This window comes from Papaver somniferum, chromosome 8 (assembly GCF_003573695.1).
Source record: "Papaver somniferum cultivar HN1 chromosome 8, ASM357369v1, whole genome shotgun sequence".
Classification (NCBI taxonomy): Eukaryota; Viridiplantae; Streptophyta; class Magnoliopsida; order Ranunculales; family Papaveraceae; genus Papaver; species Papaver somniferum.
In genome coordinates, this window is record NC_039365.1 from 1,063,294 (window position 1) to 1,071,050 (window position 7,757).

Sequence of the window (7,757 nt, forward strand, 5' to 3'; positions counted from 1 at the left end):
TGATATCAAGAAGAGGGCATCACTTTCAAGCTCTCTCTAGCTAGCTAACGTTTTCATAAAACCAGCGTATTCTTTGTATCTTCTGAAAGCTGATTTCTTAGTTATTGTGAAAAACAAGAAGAAGAATTTCTTTAATCTGCCGGTGTCACTGTGATAAAGTCATTGGGTGATGACATCAGTGACCTAAGTTCGAAACTCGCTAGCATCAAATTCTTTACCGATCAAAAAAAAACAGAATTTCTTTAATCTAGTCATGTCTCGGCTCAGAATCCCGTACTTTGACTCCATCAAAATTCAACAAATCGAAGAACGACAACGTATTGGTGATGATTGTATCAAAGTAACCTTGCCGGATGGTAAACTTATGGAAGGAAAGAAGACGATGTCACCCTATGATATTGCTAAAGAGATAGACCTAGCCACAGGGTCGTTGATCTCGAAGGAGGCATTGGTAGCTAAAGTTAATGGAAGTCTGTGGGATATGAACAGACCCTTTGAAGGCGACTGTCAACTCGAATTCTTCACATTTGATAGTGTTGAAGGGAGGGATGTTTTTTTGGCATTCAAGTGCTCATATTCTTGGACAGGCACTTGAGATGCAGTTTGGATTCAAGTTGTGTACAGGGTCATGTGCTGCCAGAGGCCAAGAGGGATTCCACTATGATGCATTCTATGGTGATCGGGGTTTGAACGAGGATGACTTGAAAGACATCGAGAAAGAAGTGAAAAAAGCTGTTAATGAGAAAAAATCATTCGAGCGCATTGAGGTTACAAAGCAACAAGCATTGGAAATATTTTCAGAAAACAAATTTAAGATTGAAATCATTGGTGAATTGCCAGAAGACAAGGCGATCGCAATTTATACATGCGGATCTTTGGTTGATTTGTGCAGCGGACCTCATATACCAAACACATCATTTGTCAAGGCGATTTCAGTTTTAAAGGCTTCCTCTGCTTACTGGAGAGGAAACAAGGAGCGAGAAAGTTTGCAAAGAGTTGACGGAATATCGTTTCCTGATCTCAAACTCTTGAAAGAATATCTCGCCAAGCTGGAGGAAGCAAAGAAGTACGACCATAGAATATTGGGAGCTAAACAAGATCTTTTCTTTTTTGACCGGCTTAGCCCTGGAAGCCCGTTCATCGATCCCCACGGAACTTGCATATACAACAAATTGGTGGATTTCATGAAAGCTCAGTACAGGGAGAGGGGTTATAAAGAGGTGATAACACCTAATATATGTGATATGGAACTGTGGAAAATTTCTGGTCATGCAGATAAATATATATAAAGACAACATGTTTGTATTTAAGATTGACAATAAGGAGTTTGGACTTAAGCCGATGAACTGCCCTTGTCACTGCTCGATGTTTGATCATACAGTTCGTTCTTAGAAAGAGTTACCTCTCCAGCTGGCGGATTTTGGTGTTTTGCATAGAAATGAAGCTAGCGGGGCGCTGTCTGGATTGACACGCGTTAGGAGATTCGTGCAGGATGATGCTCATATCTTCTGCAGGGAATCCCAGATAAAAGGTGAAGTCAAGAATGTTTTGGAATTTATAAGATACGTATACGGTATCTTTGGGTTTTCCTTTGAGCTAGAACTATCAACAAGACCAGAGAAATACCTAGGAGAAATTGAAACTTGGGAGAAAGCTGAAGGTGCTCTGGCTGTGGCACTGAACGAGTTTGGGAGACCATGGAAGATAAATGAGGGAGGTGGAGCCTTTTATGGACCCAAAATAGATATTAGCGTCTTTGATGCCTTCAAGAGGAAGTTCCAGTTAATAGTGTGAGTGATTGTATGGCTTGTCCGGTGTAAATGTAAGTCATTGTATGTGCCATGAGCACGTGAGAAGTGTGAGTGCTGAATGAGTCTTTAGAGTCTGAGTATATATACTCAGTGATAGAAGTGTGTGGGCTTCCAACTCAAAACCAATTGGTAATGAGTGGAGTGGCTCCACACCTTACAGGGGTTAGTCATGGGAGAGTTCAAGAGATTTTAATGTATTTAGGTTTTTTCCTGTTAGTCCTGAGGGAGTTTGAGGGAGTCTCTCCAAATCTCCGTTAGTCGTGGGGGAGTTTAGAGGAGTCTCCTAAACTCTCTAGAAAACACCTGTTAGTCGCTGGGGAGTTTAAAAAAAGCTCTTGAACTCCCTGTTAGTCATAAAACCCTACAATACTAGGGAGTTGGTTGCTTTGAGGAGTTCGAAGGAGTTTTTAGTGTATTTTGGTCTCACAACAAATCTCTCAAAAGAGTAGAGATTTGGGAAGGAGTTTGGTGCGTAGAAAACCATAGGAGAAAGAAGAGGAAACGTTTTTTTCCAGGTATGTTTTTTTTCTTCTTTGATCTCCATGATTGTTTATAATAGTTTGATTTGTTTACTATTTTGATTGTTTTTCATATCTTTTATCTCCATGATTGTTTATTTTGATTGTGTGTATAATTTTTTTTTGTGGGTAATCTCTCTCTGTCAAAACCCTAATTTGTGTTTCAAAAGATCTTGGTAAGAAATTGCATGATTTTATTATAATGATATCTTTAAATTAAACAATTGGAATATGATAAAACTTGAGTATGTCATAGTTTAACTTGTTACAGAAGTACAGTAAAATTTTCACGCAGATCAGGTCACGTTTGCTACTGCAAAGCTTGCACAATATATGACTATGGTCTGCTGAGTTTAAATCCCGAATAGGGGACTGATTCCTATTTATCTCATTCTCCGCTTATCGGACAAAGCTGAAATTTTAGTATGATGTTTTTATATATGAAGGTTACCTACTGTAGAAATTTCATGAAGTTCTGATCATTTTAGGTACACCAAAGTGTGAGAAATCCGGAACTGAATTCTATATGCACGTATTGAAAGTAGTCGAGTTCTGAGTAATGTATCTTTTTAATGAACCGTTGGAATGTATTATTTTTGAGTGTGTTGTGGAATATTTAGTTGTAAAGTGTACCATAAAAATTTAAAGAGGATCAGGTAAGTATTAGTACTGCAAAGATTGGACAATCTGAAATTGTGTTTCGGTGAAACAGAATTCCTTTACAGCTATCTTCATAATTTGTTATGTCATCATGCATTAATTGGCTTGCTACTTTGCATGGGTGTCATTGAGAATCACTATCACTTGTTAACACATAGTTCTCTTCTATTCTGTATGCCAAAGTTCAATACAGTGGCGTACTTCATTCCGTATTGGCGTGTTTTAGCCAATTCATACGGTGCTTGTGTTATACTGATATCTTTAAATTCAACCGTTGGAATATGATGAAATTTGAGTATGTCGTAGTTTACCTTGTTTTAGAAGTACAGTAAAATTGTCACGCGGATAAGATCACGGTTGCTACTGCAAAGCTTGCACAATATATGACTATGGTCTGCTGAGTTTAAATCCCGAATAGGGGACTGATTCCTATTTATCCCATTCTCCTCTTATCGGCCAAAGCTGAAATTTTAGTATGATGTTTGTATATATGAAGGTTTCCTACTTTAGAAATTTCATGAAGTTCTGATCACTTTAGGTACACCAAAGTGTGAGAAATCCGGAACTGAATTCTGTATGCACGTATTGAAAGTAGTCGGGTTCTGAATAATGTATCTTTTTAATGAACCGTTGGAATGCTATGAGTTTTGGGTGTGTTGTGGAATATTGAGTTTTAAGTGTACCGTAAAAATTTCAAGAGGATCAGGTAGGTATTAATACTGCAAAGATTGGACAATCTGAAACTGTGTTTCGGTGAAACAGAATTCCTTTACAGCTATCTTCATAATTTGTTATGTCATCATGCATTAATTGGCTTGATACTTTGCATGGGTGTCATTGAGAATCACTATCACTTGTTAAGTCTTATTATTTAGACACATAATTCTCTTCTATTCTATATGCCAAAGTTCAATACAGTGGCGCATTTCATTCCGTATTGGCGTGTTTTAGCAAATTCATACGGTGCTTTTGTTTCAAGGAGTTGCTAAGGGATTTTTTTTGATTAACAATTTGGCTAAGTAGCTCTGCGTGTTAGTACTGTGTAATCTAGTATCATATTTTTTTATCATGTTTACATTAGACTGTTTGGTGTTATTACTATCCTTGCTTTGTTAAGTTCTAGTATTAGTCTAAGTACTAATGTAGCTAACATGTCACACCATAGAATGGAAAAATCCAGCCTACCTGCTGAAAACAACAAGAAGAAAAAGAATGTTAGGAAGAATAAGAATACGGAACCGGAAACGGAAGTGACTATGAATTACAAACAATGGATAATTCGAGAGACTGAGAAATTATTGGAACTGTTGGTAGAAGCTACACTTGAGAAAAAGAAAGACACTAGTGGATGTTTTACTAAGAGAATAGTGGAAGAGGAGATACTTCCAAAACTTAACCAAGCATGTGGTTGTGACAAATCTTTTGAGAACTATAAAGGGAAACATAGATGGCTGAAGACTAGATTTGGTCAATACCAGGATTTGTTTAAATCTTGTACTTCTGGATTCGGTTGGGATGATGCTAACAAGATGATTACTGGATCCGACGAGATGTGGAAAAATTACTTTGAGGTATGTGTGTGTTACTTACTGAAAACTAAATTTGATATTTGTTTCTTCTATTTTGTGTAGAGTTCTAATTCATGCTTTATCCTTTATTTATTTTTTGTATGTTAACAGAGCCATCCAAACCAAACTAACTTAAGGGAAGATAATGGTAAAGACTATGGTGACTTGCTTATTGTTTTTGGGAATAAATGTGCTTCTGGAAAAGTTACAGTTGATCTTACTCATGAGGGTACAACTGCTAGAACCTGTGATACGGAAGATGAACAAGATGATTACCTCGATGTTGATTATACTCAACGAGAGCAATATGATAATGCTTTTAACGTATCATACGTGGGATATGGCTTAGAGGAAAGTGATGAACAAGATAAAGATGAAACTCAAGATATGAACACAAAGAAAATTCCTGTCAGAAAAACGGCACCAAAGAAAAGACCAAGGTGTGACATTGGTGACTCTTCTACATCAACTAATCCTACTGGGCAGTCTGATTATCTAGAGAAATTGATTTCCAACAGTTCATCGATTGCTTCTTCTATTGATTCAATGCATGCTCTTATTGCGAAAGAGAAAGAAGAGCGCAAAATTGAAAAAGAAATGCACAGAATTGATAAGGATAAGAAAGATAACCAAGTATGGGATCTTGTTTATGGCATGAATGAAATTTCTTTGGAAGATAAGCTGAAAGTAATTGAAATGCTGGACAACAATCACAAGAAGAACTTATTCATACGTTTTACTCCTGAAGAGAGAAAGTTGTGGATTGGTTCAAAGTTAAAAGCATAAACCTGTCATCTTTGCAAGTTTCTATTAGGTTTAATGGGATTTTAGAGTTACAACATTTGATCGTTTTTCTTCATAACTATTAGTATTTAATTTTTCTTTTCTCCTAGTTGAGAACTTATTGTTATGGATTAAAGATCAATGTTATTTGCAAATAAGGGTTTATTGTTTCTTAAAAGAGAATGAGTTAGGAGTAAACTCTCACAAACTCCCCCAAACTCCATCTAATAAACTCTCTCAAACTCCCTACACTCCCCCAAACTCCCTGAACTCAAAAACACAAACTCCCTACACTCTCTCAAACTCCCTGAGATTTAAAATACAGTCAACTCCTCCGAAATCACTCGAGGACTAACCCTATATATTAAGATATAGGCTAGGGAGTTAGCTATGTGGGACTATTTTATAGCTCCTCCAACATGCTCCCCCTCCACGTGTATGGCGGAGGAGATTAAGTCAGTACAACGTGGACCTCTGTACGGGTGGATGGGAAACCCTTTTGGTCTACTTCTCATTCCACTCTCATACGGGCCTAGCTCTGATACCATGTTTGAAGTGTGGGCTTCCAACTCAAAACCAATTGGAAATGAGTGGAGTGGCTCCACACATTATATATTAAGACATGCTCCCGCTCCACGTGTAGGGCGAGGAGATTAAGCCACTACAACGTCGATCTTTGTACGGGTGGATGGGCAGCCTTTTGGGTCTACTTCTCAATCCATCTCTTATACGGGCCTAACTCTGATACCATGATAGAAGTGTGTGGGCTTCCAACTCAAAACCAATTGGCAATGAATGGAGTGGCTCTACACCTTATATATTAAGATCTAGGCTAAGGAGTTAGCAATATGGGACTATATTATAATTTCTCCAACACTCACTTTTTCCTATAATGAGTCAAATATTCTTTCCTAATCAATATTATCCGACCCTTAACTAATGTAGACATCAGAAATCTATCTCCAGTGTGCAACACTGCAGCTGGACTTTCAAATGCCAGTTCGATTTGAACTGTCGTATTCGGCTGAAGATGGAGCTAGCAGGGAAAAACCTGTCATGATTCACAGCGCTGTCCTTCGATCTGTCGAACGTATGCTCGCAATACTATTGGAGCATTACAAAGGAAATGGCCATTCTGGCTGAGTCCAAGACAGGCAATTGTTTGCGCTATATCAGAGAAGTCTACACCATACGCCGTAAAATTATGAGATCAGCTTTACAAAGCCGGGTGCGAAGTGGACGTTGATACCAAAAAAATCCGAGAAGCTCAGTTGGCACCATACAAAAATATGCTGGTGGTTGGCGAGGCGGAAGTCAACAACGAAACAGTGAGCCGACGAGATAGAGATGACTCAGGTAAGGCAGCACCTACAGTTATGAGCGTCGAAGAGCTCCTCGCATTCTTCAAGGAAGAAGCTGCAGATTTTCGTTGAAATGCCATCACAACAACATACTTTTTTGAAGAGGGAATATTTCTTGTTTGCAAGGAATGAATTGCCTTAAATTCGTTAAGCTGCAATATTGTTTATCCAAAATATGTATGATTGACAAACTCTATATCTTTAAAGGAATATCCAAACTTAGTACACTGATTTGATCACTAGTTAAAGATTTCTACTAGACTAATCATCTATGCTTGTCGTTCTTAATGACTCCTGTTTGTGTTGTGTGATACTCAAGTCCAAGGTGCTGTGTTGCAGCAGACATGATTAGGCACTCAACTTGTTAGCTTCTGCTTCATCTAATTCTTCCATCTCCAGCAACTTCCTCATCTTTGCCGTTTGTTCTATCTAGCTCATCCGGCAACTCTGTTTGGCGAATTTTCTGGTCATCTTACATTTGTTTTCGACCTCGACATTTGTCTGAAACTAACTTAATTTTTTGCATGATTATTTGATAAAAAAAAAAAAAAACAATCCAATAAAACCAAAAAAAAAAAGCATAAAAATATTACAGGAATAATGACATACCAATATAATATTCGTTAAATAAAACAGAAATTATTAATGAACCGAGCAAAAAAAACTAAGAAAAAACACCCCCAGACTTTTCTCTCACAAACTCGCCGGGACCCACAAATTTTTCTTGAGTCTGTCGGTTTTACCATTGTTCATTTTCTCGGTCGGTGAAGAATCATTGTAAATAAAATAGGATCAAAGGAGTACACAGTATAAACAGTATCTTCTCCTCTTGGATTTCTCTCCTAATGCTTCGAGTGAAATAAGGCTAAGGTATTTCCATTAGCCGACATTAGAACTTGATTGCTCTTTGTATCTGTATTCCATATCCTTGGTGCATGCTATAGTAAATTTCTTGCTCCATCTCCATAAGTCATCGAACTCATGCTTTTTCATATCATAGCTGCTAAACTTTTTCATTTTCTCTAATGCCCATATGTAAATAACATCTTCTGCTTT

At 37.6% G+C, this 7,757-nt stretch overlaps 1 pseudogene; it reads left to right on the plus strand.

Annotated features, from left to right (window-relative positions):
* Positions 1-48: 48 nt before the first annotated feature.
* On the plus strand, positions 49-2,022 carry LOC113301340 (annotated as a pseudogene).
* Positions 2,023-7,757: the final 5,735 nt, after the last annotated feature.